Source organism: Calidris pugnax, unplaced genomic scaffold (genome assembly GCF_001431845.1).
Source record: "Calidris pugnax isolate Ruff unplaced genomic scaffold, ASM143184v1 scaffold180, whole genome shotgun sequence".
Taxonomy (NCBI): domain Eukaryota; kingdom Metazoa; phylum Chordata; class Aves; order Charadriiformes; family Scolopacidae; genus Calidris; species Calidris pugnax.
The window spans coordinates 1,533,064-1,547,681 of record NW_015090916.1 but is presented as its reverse complement, the minus strand read 5'-3'; positions in this window follow the sequence as shown (position 1 = coordinate 1,547,681).

Here is a 14,618-nt window from a genome sequence, read left to right as displayed (position 1 = left end):
GCCTACAATAAATCTTCTCCTTAAAATTTGCAAAGAGAAAACCAAGACAAAAAGTGTCCCATTCAAGTTATGTTCTAATGGAACATCGATAACACAGGCTGTGTTGCTTGGTAACCAGTCCCAAGTAAAACAAAGAGGACACTCACAAGAGTCCTCCCTGGAATAATAATATCTTGCAATGAGGGCCAGCACAGAAAGAAAAAGCTATCAGAAGGAAGCAGTGTTCAGCTGCGCTCTAATCTAGGGGAGAGCCTTAAATTCCGCTTTCACAACAAAGAGTAGGAGACTCTTCTGGATACATTTCTGCTCTGCAGATTGCTGCATTTGAAGTTTTGGTCCAAGGTCTGCTTACGTTTACCTGATCTGTTCTTGAGATGTTCTGCAAAATGGCAGCTGTGGGCATTGTCCACAGGGGGAGAGGACTGGCTGGTAGGCACACTTCAGACACAGACCTTTTCTGTACGGCTCTTTCTCTTAACTTTAGCAGTACTGATTCAGCTGGGGAAAGTGAATGTCTCCACTGTTTAACATCATTTGAAATATTTACACAGAAAAAAGAAATCCAATTGCCACATAATTCAGCAGCTCATTTCTGTCATCACTCTGACGGAAAAACAAAACTCAGCTCGTATGTCACAGAATGTTCTCTAGAAGAGCTTAATTAAATTTATAATGAAAATAACAGGGGATTAAGAAGACACAGGGGAAATACATTCCTCTTGCAGAGCATTACAGAAGTGATAGAAGCAATTTGCAGAGAAAATTACCTGTTTGGTGCTCAGTTTCTGTAGAAATTAAATGAGTCTTTACAAACTCTGGAAAACTGCATTCCAGCCTCCGCTTTGTGACTGTGCAACTTGCAGCTTGTTATTTCTAAAATTAGTCATAGGTCTCCATCCTCCCCTTTTTCGCTTGTTCAAATGCATTTTAGTCTTTTGTCCCTGCTGATAAATACACTGATGATTATATCATGTTCTTAACCAAGAACTGCCAACGCTGACAGCCAAGGCAGCACATGTCAGCAATGTCTTTTGAAGGGAGCAGTAACAGGACATAAATCTAAGCAGCTCGTTTCTTGAGTGCACTGTTTAGACTCCTCAAAAGACCAAAACTGTTGACCCTCAGGCCTCATGAAAATCATGTCTTTCAGGTATCTGAAGTTACTTGGCTGAACAGAGTAGTGTTTCTCACTTTGCCACTGAAATTGGTCAGGAAAGCATGTGTAAGGGCTTCTCCAGCACAAGATGTTTCTTCTCTCATTAGTCTTAGCAACGTCTCTCTGCTGAGCCTTGCGTGGACTGAAAGGACTGCCTGCAGCCTTGAACTGCAGGGATGGCTCTTGGCATTGCCCATGGTGCCCAAACTCAGGATGAAAGGCAGCCGTGCATGCTGAGTGTCCTTGCTTGCCCCTGTTTGGGGCATTTGTACAGCACCTTCAGCAGTAGATTCTCAGCATTCTAAGTTTACCTTAGAGTAATATTAGAATGTTTCATATTAATCTCCTTGTTGCATGTCTAATTTTCTTACTATTATGTCTTCTAAGTAGATGAGGCTTTCCTGTTATCTGGGAAAAAAGGTGATTTTGGTGATATGGTTGGGAAGATCACCAGTCTACTAATATTTCTAAAAAGCACTGAAATCTATAGGTGGTCAGCAGAAAGGAAGGGCCAGGTTTTATTTTGCATTGGCCCTATGTAGGCCATACTTACCCTGGCTCTCTTTGGACCTGTGGTCTTGGATCAGAAGAGGTTTCTCCTCTCTGACAAACGCCATTGATGAACAGTGCTGTGCAGCACCGCTAGGTCCCGTTCTGATTGTGGGTCTGGGAGGGGTTCGTAATGATTCCAAGAGTGCAATTAAGACACTCGGGTTCTCACAAGCACACATCTGTCAAAGATCTCAAGTGGCAGGGCTCCCCACAATGTCATTATTTTTCATAACCTGGCATTTCATGTCAGGGAATTCTGCAGAGTGTTGCCATCGTACTCCGTGCCTCCTGATGGGATGACTCAGGAGTGCTACCCTGAACATCTCTGTGTTATGTAGCAGTTCCAGCCAGCGTGAACCCCAGGGATCATCTCAAATCAATTGCTCTTCAAAATCTTCTCTTTCTGTGTTGCTCAAATCCTTCTGGAAATGAAACATCTTACAGTGTAAAGGAGCAATGTTTAGCTTGCACTAGTTCTGTGCATGGTATAAAAAGGTTTTAAACCTGAGGTTTCTGCTATTTGTACTTTTGAAACTGAAAACTGAATTAAAGCTAGACAAACTGAATCTCTGTCATCTGGCTATTGCAGAGTTATAGATGCACACGTGTAATGTGTAAATAGTAATTCATCACTAATTTGATTTCACAGTGGCTTTTATTTACTCAGCATATGCATGGCATAAGATGATGGAGAATCAGTTCTAGAGGTGACTGGGTTCTCAGGCAATTTCAGATGCCTTTAGTTAGTGAAACTCTTGCTGCTGACATATGGGGAGAGGGACCCTTTTAAGATATTTCTATATGTATCTGGTTAGGAGAGTGAATCACAACAACTTTTACTAGCTTTTTAAAAAAATATGCAACCAGTATGTGTTTTTCACATTGCTTTAGTCCTGCTTTGGATTGAAGACATCACTGATCTGATTCCAGCTCTTCCTGAAGCCACCCCATGCTCTGGTAATTCACTGACATGTAATTTGGGCATACAAACCAACTGTCTGTGTTCAATTTCCATTGCTTCTGGCCAAAACATTTATGGGGAAACAGCCAGGATATGACTTACACATACAGTTCTCAACAAACACCACACAAATAAATTCAGTAAAGAGTAAATATATCAACAGAACCAAGGAATAATCTCACTGCATCTCACGTTCTTACCAGAGGGGTGAAAGCTAGGGCTGCTATTGATTTCTTAAGTGCTGTCTGCTTTCTTAGTGCTGTATCTGACTATAAACAATTTTTCACTTGAGAAATTTACAGCTTAACTAACAGAAAGTGAGCAAGGAGGGATTTGTCATGCGTAGCATGGAGCAATAAAATTTCTGATGAAAAACTTGGTCGCAGGAGAGATGGTTTTGTCATGATCAAAATGCTTTGTGGACATTTCAGTAAAAAGTTTAGGTCTTCCGTGGGCAGCCCTTTACAGTAAAATGTTTTGAAATTAAATCTTTCAGTTTGCATTTATGTTTTGCATTGATCAAATATAAAATATTTTTGTTTCAACACTATCAGATTCAATATAATGCTCAATGTAAGTTGAAGTGCTCTGGTGTTCTTCTGATCTGAAATTAAAGCAAGTATCACAACTGGAATTTCTTGTGGCTGGCCAGAACTGACCCCTGAGGTCTTCTTAAAACAAGTGCTGTAGGGCAGTATGAATCTTGTGGGACAGCAGGACAGGTCACAAGGCTTGTTCTGAGGAAAAAAGAAAGTGGGATATAATTTATGAAGAAAGATCACCAGAACAGACTTGTCTCTCACTGATTCTACATGCTTGCAATATTTGAATTTCTTCCAGAGGAAGAATGTTGTGATCCTCCTAGGAGTAGGGTTAGGGCAAAGGATTCGAAAGTCATTGCTCATCTCCTCTCCAAAACCGGGGGAAAAATTTGCATATGAGAATGTTCTCCAAACTAAGGACTACCATCTCCAGCAGTTCTGCAATTTATCCCTCCTAATTCACTGATCAAAATGGCTCTTTGGGAAATAGCATTAAAAGGACAGTCTTGAATACAGAGAAACATAGTCTTTCTGGGGAAATAAAATCCCAATAGATGTCACTGCAGCCAACATCTGTTCGTCTTCTGCTGGCCTTTGGAATTTCTCCTGCTGTTTTTGTTATTGATACTTGTGAGGGATTAGTGGAGAACAGATGCTGAAGTCCTGTTGTGCTGAATGCTGAACAGCGCTGGGTGCCTGCACAGCAAGTAGCAGTGCTACTTGCCCTGAAGCAACTTTGGTCTAAACAGACAACACAGTAAAGGTATGGAAGAAGGAAAGATCAATTGTTTCTGCTAGGAGAATAAGCTGCTCCTACGAAGAAAGTATTTCTCTTTGGCTGTCCTTCTTATTTACAGCTGTATCAGTCAGTTACTCTTTTTATCTTTTTATTTTTTTTTTTTTTTTTTTTCCCCTGGAGTAAAGTGCATAGTTTAGTATTCACTGCAGCTCTGGGAAGTTCAGAGACGGAATCAAGCTCCACAGTTGGGACTTTGCAATAGGTAGAGTGAAATCTCTAGGTTTTAAAGGTTTCCCAACTTTTGAATCCAGTTCTAGCCCTAGGAAACTGTCTTCCAATCATCATCTTGTCATTTGTTACAAAAGGCAAAAGATAGAAGCAATTTCAGCATTTCTTGCCCTTCAGTTCATTCAGTTTTACTGCATAGCATGGTAGCAGGATAGCCCAGAGTGGCAGAGGGTGAGGGAAAGAAAAATCTTTCCCACAGTAATAGATATCTGCATTAATTCAATGTGGGCAGGTGGATTTCATGCTCTGGGAGGCAATCGGAGAGTTCTAGTCGTTCCTCAGCATTAATCCATCCCTGGTATACTGCCTGCATGTAGTATACACACACTCTCACATCTCCCTTGCAGAATGATCCCTTCTATTGGTATGAATCTGGGCATAGGATCATGCGATCATAGCACAGAGTCATTCAAACTGCGCCCCCGGCTTGGGATCCCATGTGTCTGCTTGTAAATGCATGCTACTTTTCCTCCCTATTGTGTCTGTTGCTCTCTTCTTGTTTTTAAAAATTACCTTCATTAAGACTCCAACTCCCTAATTTTTATCCTGTCTCCACCCTGGTGTAAGACTAGAACTTTCAGCTGATCCAAATATGCCTGAACCTTGACCTTTTAATTCCCTGCTGTCTCCAAATTGCTTGACATACTTTATCACATAAATGAGCCTTCAAGGATGCTCTGTGTGTGTGATGCTGCCTTGTACTTCTACCAGCTTCAGATTAAGCAGTGTTCAACTCTATCAGCAGTTCTACTGTTTCGCTTAAAGTTTTCAAAAGCAGTTGATTTTCAGAACAGAAACCTTTTGAAGTCACTACTTTCTTCTGGGTGTGTTTCCAGTGTTTACTTCTCTAAGCAGCCCTTTTTCAGCAGTGGGAAGTCTGGAGGAGGGAAAGCTCCTGCTTCCTCGTGACTACAATTTGTTTGTGTGGCAGTTCTAGGATTATTTAGATACGCGATCAAATTACAATTAAAATAATCCTACATTTTGGAGGAAAAGAGGCCTGAATAAAAGAGGCTTGGGAAAAAAGTCCATTTTTAGCAGAAATGCTTGTTTTTTTCCATGGCCGCTTAGGTGTGGAGAATCAAGATGTTTCTGACAGCAATGATGTGAATGTAGGAGGGGGTGATTTTAATGTAAGAAGAAATAGTGAATTCTGTATGTTTCTTTTATTACAAGGAGGTGGTTGTTGGAACTGTACTGTATCAGACATCAGTGTAAGATGTGCCTTACTCCCCTCACAAGGTTTTCATGGCCTGACATAATTAATCCTGCTCTGGCTGCTCTCTTTCCAGACTATCCAGCACTTACCTGTGCTACTCCCCAGCTTTAGGGAGTATTTTCATCCTCTTCCTTTGAAATAAAATCATGTATCATTTCAAAACACAGCTCTCCACCCAGTTCCATCATTGCATGCAGGTGTGAGTTAACTTCCATTAGAGTAATGGAAAAAAGTGCCTGACTGGGTATCAAGGAGCGCTTGCTGTTTTCTCCTACCAGGCTTTTCATCCCCAGCAAGTTTAACATCTTTTGATCCTTTCACCAGCTGCGGCTTTCCTTTATTCTGGCTTAGAGCACAGCATGAAACCCTTCTCTTCTGCAATTTGCTACTGGCCTAGTTATAACCCCTCTTTCTCTTATTTTGGAAAAAAAACAAAACAAAACAAAACCAAACAACCAAACCACAACCCAACAATTATTGTTTTTAAAACTTGATGATATTTTGTGTTGTTATTGCCCCAGAGCAGCCTGAGCTCAACGGCGTGGAGGCAGTCTGGCGAGAAGAGATCATAGTTCAGACTCTCGCTTTGGCCAATTCAGTCTTCTGCTCCTCACACCCTCTCTGGTCTTGAGAAAAGTCTTTTGTACCCAGACAAGGCCCAGGAAGAGAGATTTATATCTCTACTATAATGAGCAATATAGACTAGCCCAGGGGATCAGAACCATAAAGCTTCTTCCCAGCAGAAGCTGCCTTGTGTTTGGGGTGGTCAGCAGCTGATGGAGCTGTGCTTGGGACAGTTGCCATAGGCAGGGCAAGAACCATGTGTGAGAGAAGCCCCTGGGGCTAGCTTCCCTCATGGAAAGAAAACAGCTGCTTTTGCACCTCTGACCGGAGCTGGGCTAAAAATCTCAGAAAAGCTGAAGTGGCGGAGGAATGCTTCCCTTAGAGATACCATGGGAAAGCCTGCCTAGTACAGGAGTTGCTTCATGTGAATGAAGCCAGAGCAGCATCTGTGCTCTTTCTACAGTAAGACCACTGCATTTGTCAATAAACCTAACCAGCAAGCAGTGAGAGGTGATCACCTAACCTGGTTACTCCTATCTTTCAGTAAGATGCATAGTAAGAGGATGCAGCTGCCACCTGGTTTGGTAAAAATAAGGGCGAGGATGAGAGCAGAGAAGACTGATGAGAGAACTGGAGTTTGTGGCTGGAGTAGCTGGGAGTATTAAACTGAGAGAAAGACATTGCTTCTCTTGACCTGAATCCAAAAGGCTGATGCAATTGCAGCAGTACTTGCATGCAGAGTACTGCAGATCTTCCCCTCCATTCAGCAAAAGCTTGCAAACGCTTTCTCTCCTCTCTGGGTTGCAGCCTCTCTTGGCTGAGCAAATCCTAGTTGTTTGTTATGCCAAGTTCTGGCCTAAAACACACTTGCTGAAGCAGAAGAAAAGAAATGGTAGGGGGGGAACCAACAGAACCCTAAAGAAACAAACCAAAATATCACAACACATCTGAATTCATAATAGAATTTTGGAGAAAGAGGTTTCATGTCACTCAGCTTGGACATGTGCTTTGTTCTGCCTTCAGGGTAAGCAGTATGAACTAATGGAAGAAGCAGCCCTAGCCATCCCATACAAACTTTCTCCTATGGACTCAATCCATAATAATTCTCTGTTCTTTAAAATACTGCTAGCCCACCAGGTTAGCTGGCTCAAACCTGGAAGAAATCAAGGATGATGTCTTTATTAAAAGTCAATAGCTCTCTTCCTGACAAGGATTGGTGGTAACAAGAAAAGTGTTTTGAATACTAGCTGGAAGGAACCCTGAAGATGGTATCCTGCCCTCCACATAAAACCATCCTCCACACACATTTCTCTAACTTGTCCTTAAAAACTATCAGTTACAGAGATTGCTTCCAAGGGCAATTCATTTCACTGCACAATTCTAACAGTTTAAAAAAAAAAGTGACCTAAAGTTCATATATCTGTAAAGTTCCTACACCTTCCTTGCTGTAGTTTACTTAAGGATGTAAGCAATTAAGCCTAAAAATAAGTCAATCCCAACTAGAAGTATACAAAACATTCTCAATTGTGGGCCAAACTCTCTAGCATAGGTGATTTACAAAAATAAAATCCTATGAGACTAGAATTAATCACATAATGATGTAAAGAGGCAGTTGCTCATTGCATCCTCAGTGCTCATTGTATGTTGAAAAGCTGTGTTCTGTTTGATTAGCAGGAAAGACTGCTGATGCTTTTGTGAGTCACTAAGTACTGCTGCGTTTATCAAATTGCTCTGCTTTTGTGAGGACATGAAGCAGTAGCTTTTCTTTAAGCGGAGTCTCAGATTTACCCAGTGGAGTTGGAATTTATGGCCATGGGTATCCAGACAGGGGTTTTGGGCCCGGAACCTGCAAATGTGCAACCATTTAATGAATTAACCTGTTTTTATGCTTAGCTTAAGTTAATCAATTTCTGCAAGGGATCAGTGTGACAAGCTTAAATCTGATTTAATTACAGCTCCCTTCTGTCTAATGCCACTTATTAAGGGGGACAAGTGTGAACTCCTGGAATAAATATTCTCAAGCTTTTTTGCTCTCTGGAATATGAATACCTCTGTATGATATACTGAGTTGCATGAGTATAATTCAGTTAACAGGCAATTTGTGAATAATATAATTAAATTGCAGCTATAATGAAGAACTGTTTATTTAATGGGTAAGTGCTTCCTTTTTATTTAAAAAAAAATCTGATTTGAAAGACAGAAAATCAAGAAGATAATTGACAAAAATCATCTAGTGGACAGAGAGCTCACCCCTGCAGAATGTGGCTTAACTCTTCATCCTAGAGATGCATGGTAACTGTGCTTCTGAATTTAAAAAAAAAAACACACCAAAAAAACAACTAAAAAAATAAAACCACACAAAACCCCCAAACAGTCTTAGTAGTTAGGAAATATCATGTTAAAGATTCCATCTCCATCTGCAGCTGTTACAGAGAGGAAGATTGGGCCAGGGTCAACAATAAAGAGGTACAGTAATTAGCTGCAATAAAGGAGAAAATGAGCCTTATTTCACCACCGCTAATCCTGTGGTACAGTGTCATTACTTTAGAAAAAGAAACATTATGGATACTGATAGAATCCAGCTTTGACAGAATGTTAAGTTTGGGGCATATCTGGACTCATTCTGTGGCACTTTTCCTGCTCATCTGCACAATCTTATTTCTTAGTAAGGCAGAGGAGTGTTCTTATGAGCACGAAGATTTTATTGCTATTTTTTGGACAAAGGTTTCTCCAAGCAGGAAAAAGAAATCCTTATAAGGAGTTCAGGGAGTTAATTTGTCTTTTTGGAAAAGACTCCAGTATGTCAAAAGGTTTAGCTGAGGCTGACCTGTCTTTATTTTGAAGAAATAATTTGTTGTCTAACACCCAGCGTGATTTCTCCCAGGAGAGCTGAGTAGGTCTATTTGCTGGCCGGTACATTGCTCCTTTTGACTGAACACAGTTGTGTTCTGTTGATGGCTTGTCCCTAGAGACTCCAGTGAATGCAGGAAAATGCCATAGGACATGAACCCACGGAGATATTTTTAAAAAGTAACAGGGAGAAAAACAACAACCACCATCAAATAAACAGGCAAAACCAGAGAAAAGGTGGAACTCATCCAAAATCTGGTGAGGTTCTTGTAAAACGGTGCTTTAAGGTTTTTTTCATGTTAACAAGGTGTTCAGGACCCTTCACGTTGCTGAAGGACTGGGTTAAAAGAGCATTTCACAGACCTAATTGGATAAAGATACCCATACAGCAGCAACAGAGGAAACCCACTTTAGCCTTTGTATCTGAGCAGAGGAGCTTTTATTAATTTAGAAGTGAATGGCTGTGCATGCTAACAGAAGTTGACGTTCCCTCCCCAGCTTAGTATAGCTCTATTTGGCCTTTTTATCTAGCACGATCAGTTTGCTAAATGAAGGTTGCATGTGACCTCTTGCTGCCCTTGAGATTCTGCTTCGTAGGGTCGCTGTCCAGTGTGGCTCGCACCGCGTTTGCCTTGAGAACAGCTCTACGGTGCTTGCTACTTCATCTCCTCGGTTGCATGTTAGGGCCCAGCCAGGACAGTGCAGAAGGAAGGGACACAGTACATTAGCAGAGCTCTTTGCTTCTGCCCAGTATCCAGACATACGGTGGCATTCAAGTGGAAAATATGTTACATCCTCTGTGGTTCAGAGGGATCAACCAAGCATCCCTTCTACAGAAAGACCACAGACTGCAACGCTGTTCAACAGCAATGGAAATGTGAAACATGAATCTGAGCACCAATTTGAAGTGAGGTTTGATCCAGAGAATGCCATTACTTGAGGGAAGAAGGAATGGGATGAGGAAGATGGAATGGGATGAGGAAGAGAACAGGGGTATCTGGAACGCACGCAGGGGGTTCAGGCAAGTGGATTCGATGAGGTTACAGGCAATTTCAGACTATTTGCCTAGGAGGCTGTGTCTGCACTTTTCTGCATGCTGTGAAGAGAAGAATGCATTCTCCCCTTTCAGAGAGCAGAAGTCACGTGTGCTTTGTGTTCGCTAATTATCAGTCATGTCTCAAATTTGTCCCTGTGCTGGCCAGCTGTCCCCCAGGTGAGACTCAGTCACACATTCATTCTGCCTTTCTTTTCTCAGTGTGTGCCAACCCTTCCCATAAGTGTTCAGGCTGTGCTCTGGGGTCTCCTGATGGGATCCTCTGGACTGAGGTCTCAGGGTGGGACTGTGCCTTCTCCACCGGCAGGGGGGGAGTTCTCCATCTCTTCATTTAGGACTCACAGCTCTCTTTCTTTTCCTCAGTGATCTTTTTCTCTTTGCTTACTGCATCTGCCAGCCAGAGAGCAGAAGTTTCTGTCTGGAGTGCACACAGATCAGGGCTCTGATGGGCTCTGTCACTGCAACACTTTCCAGGCAGCTGGAATGGCAGCTCCTTGGAAGGTGAAAACTTTCCTGTCAGAGTTTACTTGAAGACTTTCTGCTTTGAGGAGTTGATCAACAGAGGAAGAATTTCCCTAAAATGTCTAAATAACCAGAGGGACTGGGGTTTGTTTGGTTTTTCTCAGATCACGGCTGTCAGTTTCTTCCACTATTAGTCTTCTAAAAGCCAAACAGAAAGAGGAGAAAACCTAAAATATGTTATATGCAGATCCTGAAAGAAACAAGTAAAAGCCTTTGTAGCATTGCTCACCATGCTGTGGCACTGACTCCATTACCCTGGGTGCTGTACAAACACAGGGCTGTCTCCCTTCTGGGCGATGGCTTGGCCTAACTGTGTTTGTAGACAAGTGAAAATGACAAATCCACTTTATTATGCCTAAAACATGAGCATGGATTTCAGATTCTTGGGCAACATGTAGTTAGGGTGAAAAGACAGCCGGAGGATGGCTCTTATTGCAAAAATATCTTTTCTGCTTATGAATTAACCTGTCCAGCACGCTTGTGCACATACACACATGCATACAGTCAGCTCCTCCTCTTGCAGGCAGTAAATACACTTCCTGGGCCTCTGCTCTCGCCTCTAGCACAAGGATGTGCCGGGACGAACCCCCTGTGAATGGAGGTGCCCTATCCCACTGCTGGTGCTGCTTTGGTGGAAGTGCGGTGATTGTTACTGCAAGGTGACAGCTTTACTCCAAGGCTTTTGGCTTTAAATATCTGTTTCCAAGCACCTTGCTTTATTCAGAGAGCCTTTCTCTGTCAGACTGGCTGGGCGAAGAAGAGCGTCTCAAAATTAGTCTACTTCATGGAAAACTTCCCTTTGCTGCTTTTAATTAAGAAGAAGGTAGAATTTACTAGCATTTTCCCTTTCACTGGTATCTCTGAATCACATTCCAGTTCCTAGTATTTTACTCTCTGTAATCTTCTTGAGTGATTCTGGTTTCATCTTTGAAATAATTTACTGAGCTTGTTTATCAAAAAGGCAGTCAGACGTGTTTCTTACAAGATGCCCCGAGAACTGCCGCATAGACCTGAGTACTTCCTTTGATAGGGGGGCTCAGACACACAGGCATATCTCTGTGGCTGAACAGGTTACTATGCATTAACTGAGCCACAGTAAATCATTCTTTGCATAATCTTAACTGCTAGCAAGTGCAAGGTAGGCATGTTAATGTAAACATAATGAAGGAATGTAACCTAGAGACTTTTACTGCATATCTGCCACCAGCTGAGAGCATGCACAAACTCAATTACCATAGCAGAGTAAATTGCCAAGCCAGAATAATTGTCATAAATCTACATCCCTTGGTTAATTTGGTGTGACTTTTGCATCTAGACTCCAGCCTTCATATGTATTACAGAAGCTTATTCCCTGTTTTTCTGTGCTTGTACTGTAATTTATAGCAAAACAGAGTGCAAAGTGGGTGTACAGTGCTACAAAGGAATAAACATTTTTCCTGATGTCTCTCTTTTTAGCCAGCCTACTCATTATATTTAGATTCTGTAGCCCATTTCCAAACTCACTAGTTTTGTTTTGGGTCAAACCCTTTCATTCTGTATAATTACCTGTACTATTCCCTGCTGGTGAACCCAGCCCATGGCCCATAGGGAGGAAGAAGCAGTGGTTCAGCTCTTTAATATCAACTCTGTGTCATTGAATCATCTCATGCAATGGATGTAATCCAGGCCAGATATGGGCATGCAAGTGCGTTTTTAACCTACTTGTCAGAGCACATGACACCATAATTATATTAGCTTCAGATCAGGCATCGGGAGTCCCCTGAGCGAAGCCATTCTCATGCCGTTACATTGCAAGTCTTTTTAAAGGTATCACAGCAGCTGCTTTGCAATCTTGCTGGTTTTTCCCAGCAAGCCTGACCAAAGTCACTTTTATTTTTGACTAAAGCTGTCCCAAAGAGAGGCGGTATTCTGAAGGAGGTATATGGGCATATTTGTTTAGCCTAGCACTGACTGCCCATTTCTTCACACATACAAGCTCTCAACTCATAACCTGTCTCATTCCATCATATTTTCCAGCTCCTGGGTTTTTCTCTGTAGCCTTGTACGTTTTCCAGCTTATGGTTTGACAGAGCTCTTTGAGCTCATGCTCACGAGACCTGCACAGAGATTTTCTTTGTTGCTGTTTGCTCCTGTGTTGCTGTTAATACTTGGAGACAAGATTAGATTTCTTGCTAATGTTAAATTTGGGTGTTCTTGCTTTTCCCCATGTTCTGAAAAGAAAATCAACTTCATGGCCGTATTATTAAATAAATATTAACAGTGGTTATTATGAAATGTTTAATGCAGTTACAAAGCCTGAAGTTATGACCCTATCTTCTCCCAAGTGAGGTTTGTAGCCCTTTACATCTGGTCTGCATGCAACTGAAAGAGGTTTGTGTAGTGGTTAAACCACAGATGAATACAGATAGGAAGCTGAGATCTCCATGAGGATGCTTGTCTTCTGGTGTTTGGTATTTTTTTTCCCCACATGCAGTAGGCACTATTAAAAGCCCACAATATCAGCCTCTGGTTTTGTTCTAGTAATGCTGAAATCTGCTCTGTTTATGAGCAGAAAGAAACAGTGCAGTGTTTCACACTGAACTGGACATCTGCGTGTGCCAGGTTGATGGAGATGATGTCTGCTGCTGAGGAATCAGGCCCTGACTGTGGCTCAATTAACTCTGCTGCTGCTGTCTCTGTTACATGCAGTATGGCCCACAGGATGAAGGATCTGGGCAGTGCCTGCATCCTTTGGCTATACTGAGGTACAGGTTTATATGGTTCCCTGTCCTCTGCTTGCTCAGAGGCAGGGGCTGTTTATTTTGAAATGCGGCGTGACTTGCTGTGGTCAGGAATCTGTCGTACCTTAGCGAGAAGCCAAAGCGAGGAAGATGCTGTTGAAATGGTGTATGTGAAGCGATGGAGGGGAGGTGGCAGATAGCTTGTAGTGCAGGCATAGGGCCAGCTGGGGCAGGAAACCACCACGTTGCTGAAGAGTCATGGTTTCACAGCTACCTCTTGCCACTGACTTCTGGGTTAGGCAGGAGACATGCAGACCCCCGCCCGCCTGGCCTTCTCGCAGTTAGAGCTGATGAATTTCTTGCATTTGAGACAGGGCAGTGGGCCTGAGAGGCTGATTTACCTCGTGTATCCTCTGTTGAGGAGACTCTCCAGTGAAGTGATAGCAGCTGAATTCCACAATCACTCTGTAGAGCCTATTTTAATCAGCTTTCTGTGTATTTGTGACTTCCGTTTTGCTTAACTTTTATAAAACTTGCTGCTAGTGTACAAGATGTCATACCCCTGTTAATGTTACAAATCTACTCCAGCTGTGTGTTAATAACTCTGTAGTGGCTTGGTTAAAAACAGGAGTGATGGCTTCTAATGTAGAGCAAGCACTAAACCTCTGTGCTGTTTGCTTGCTTCCCTTCAGTAACTCTGGCATAAAATCCTGCAGCTGAGATTTAAGTGATGTAATCTTTACTGTCTCATCAAAGCTATGGATACAGTTGATTGCATACAGCAGGGAAGCAATGCTAAGCTTGGTTAAATGTGCTCACTTGTTTTCATTATCCCACTTTTTTTCATGGGCCCAGCATGTCAGCTTGGGAATGCAGAATGTTTTTCCTCATTTAAAGGGCCTGGGTTTTGCTTTGCTTCTTAAGTCCCTTTAAATGCATTTCTAGGTCTCTTAATTATTCATTATACCTTAATTATATTTAGTCCACCATCGTCACTCTTTCTTTGGTGAAGAAAGTTGCTATTTATGAGTCAAAAGCTGTCTATGAAGCAGACAGTCTGGTATCGTCAGAAAGGCGGGAGCTGGGGGAGCAGTTTTAATTATTAAAAGAAGCTTTGATTAAAGAGAGTGAGTTAATTTAACAAGTGCAACTGGTTTGTTTTGTTTTTTTTTATAGACATGCAGAAGAAAGCATATCCATTAGTCTGTCAGGCCTGACCTGAAACTGTAGGACTAGCTCAAATGCCCTAGGAGATGGACATATCAGTTCTGTTTGATTTCTTTTGAATAGTGTGAACAGTGCTTGCTGGCAGTGGTTGCTGCGTTTGTTTTGTAGTCAGTCATTCTAAGCCACAGGCTCAGAAATAAAATTTTGCTGTGAGGGAGAACCTCATAGTAGCTGGCCTTTTATCCTGACAGGCTGGGGCTAGACACACTAAAAACAAACTGGTG